Source organism: Alosa pseudoharengus, unplaced genomic scaffold (genome assembly GCF_046254945.1).
Source record: "Alosa pseudoharengus isolate Yale_2024_CS ecotype anadromous, Long Island Sound unplaced genomic scaffold, YU_APseudo_1.1 YU_APseudo_1.1_scf_20, whole genome shotgun sequence".
In the NCBI taxonomy this organism is placed as follows: Eukaryota; Metazoa; Chordata; class Actinopteri; order Clupeiformes; family Clupeidae; genus Alosa; species Alosa pseudoharengus.
Window position 1 is genome coordinate 5,597,116 of NW_027468664.1, and position 2,500 is coordinate 5,599,615.

Below are 2,500 nucleotides of genomic sequence, written 5' to 3' on the forward strand. Positions count from 1 at the left end.
TGGCCCTGCCCTGCCTGATAGGGTTAGAGGTGAACAAATCCATGAGCTGCCTGTGTGGCGACCCTTTGCACTGTTTCCATGGCGACTGCTTTTCCAGGGCGCCGCGGTGCATCCTTAGCCAGTGGCTAATCAGTCGTCCAGGACTGGGCTCTCGGGGTGCCCGTTTACTGAGTCAGAGCTGCTACATGAACCGATCTGGGTCTCAACACAGCAGCAGCACTGGACGATTGCATGTAATGAGCTGTGCTGGATGCAGGCTGTCCATCCATAGAGAAATACACACAATTATACACTCTCTTTGTCTCTCTCCGTCTCAAACACACACACACACACACACACACACACACACACACGGAGAGACCTCCCGGGTTTCAAGGTCATTCCCAGAACCAACAGTGGAGTGGTGCCCGGCTCGCAAAGCCATTTTCAAAAGGGAGACCCCAACACGAAAATCCTTTTGTCCCGACACACAGCAGCGAGCGCATGGAGTCTACCTCTCTCTTGTTGATTCCATAGTTTTTCCCTTCATAACAGAAAAGGAGGCAGGAGAGCAGACCGCAACCAAAAAAAAAAATCAATCACACTGACACAAAACTATCTGCAGGCGCCCAGTTAATCTCCCGAGCAATGTCGTTTGGACACAGATAAAAGAAGCGAAGGATCCCCAGCCTGGCACAGGAACAGGACGGGATTATTAGGCCTGTTGTACTGGGCTGTGCTGTTGCTTAGCCGCAGACAGCAGGGAATTAGTTCTCATCATGTGGGGAAAAGAGGGAGGGAGAGATGGGGAGAAGGAGAGAGGGAGAGTAAGGGAGAGGGGGAGAGAAAGAGGAGAGGACAATTAGTTCTCAGCAGGGCAGTGCTGGGTGGTGTTTACAGAAGAGCGTCTCACTGCACCGCCTCACCATTAAACAGGGGGAGAGAGAGAGAGAGAGGGTGGAGGAATGAGATTGAATGGAATTTATGAAAGAATTTAAGAGCTGAAATAGGGAGACGAAACAGAACACAAAGACACAGAGGCAGCCAAGGAGGAGAGAATCTTGGCACAGCCCTTTGTTTTTGGCTGTTAAAAGACAAACTCACACACACTCTCTCTCTCTTTCTCTTTCTCTCTCTCACACACACACACAGACACACACACACATACACACACACACAAACAAAAATACACACACACACACAAGCTGAAGGCTCTTTCAAGTCCTGATCAGTCATCACTGAAGCGTGCAACACTAAGCCGCAGTTTCTCTTCAAGCCAGAAAAAAACACAAAGGGTCAAAACAAATAGCCTAGACCTCTGGCCCCTCACAGTCACACTGCATAGCACAGGAGAGGGGGAAAATAGTGAGAATTTAGAGAGAAAGAAAGAGAGAGAGGGGGGGGGGGAGAGAGAGAAAGAAAGGGTTTGGAATGGATGTATAGAAGGAGTGGGTTCTGTTCTCTGGGCCGGGCTGAGGTGGGTTTTGTTGGGTGAGCCGGTGGTGTGACAAGCAGAACAAATGGATCCTCTCTTTCATGGGGAGCCAAGTGCTGCATCAGCTGGAGACAGAGCCCATTACACGCCTTACTGTATCCACCGCCTCGGCCATCCATCCATACAACACACCCACAACACACACTCCTGCCTGTGTGCCTGCTGCCTGTGCATTTAAGAGCACGAGTGTGTGTGTGTGTGTGTGTGTGTGTGTGTGTGTGTGTGTAGGAGATAGAGAGAGAGAGAGATAAAAAGAAAGAGAGTTCTTATTGTAAAATTGCTGTGTGTATGTTTGTGGTGTGCTATTGCGAGCCGTGGGTCTCTATAATTGAGTCTCCATCTTAAATCAATTGAGCTTGAGTCTCATTTTGGGGGCCCCTGTGTGTGTGTGTGTATGTGTGTGTGTGTGTGTGTGTGTGTGTGTGTGTGTGTGTGTGTGTGTGTGTGTGTGTGTGGGAGGGGGGGGGTGAGACGGACCCAGGCGTGGCGGCACCCAAAACATAAACAACAGAGTTCAGCGGAAGAGGCCGTCTCTGCGCCCCACTGACAGGTCCAGGGCCAGGCTGACCCGGAGTGGGCGCTGCTCAGTGGCGGAGGGAGCCAGCTGGAGCCCTGCTGCCCGGGCTGTTATTGCGCTCCGAATGGGGAACAGCTGGCCGGCTGGCTGCCTCGTCTGGACCGGGGGCCTCCAGCGAGCGTCTGGCGCTGGTGTGAGTGTGTTACCACAGCGATCACACACACACACACACACAGCAACAGTCGGAGTTGAATTGGACAACGGCACCACAAAGAGAGGGTCAAACGGAGGGTAAGGGGACATGTTTATCTCTACCCTTCAAGCCTGAAACCACACACACACAGACACACACACACACACACACACACACACACACACACACACACACACACACAGACACACACAGACACACACACACACACACACACACACAGTCATTCACACGTATACACACTGACATAAACACCTTAAGGAACAGTAGATCTGTTGTCTGGACTCTTATAGTGCGT

General features: G+C 51.4%; 1 protein-coding gene across 2 annotated transcripts in view; it reads right to left on the bottom strand.

Moving 5' to 3' along the window:
- The window catches only part of tmtc1 (transmembrane O-mannosyltransferase targeting cadherins 1), an 89,941-nt gene that overhangs the window by 9,842 nt on the left and 77,599 nt on the right, over positions 1 to 2,500 (bottom strand). The gene's annotated exons all lie outside the window — the stretch shown is intronic.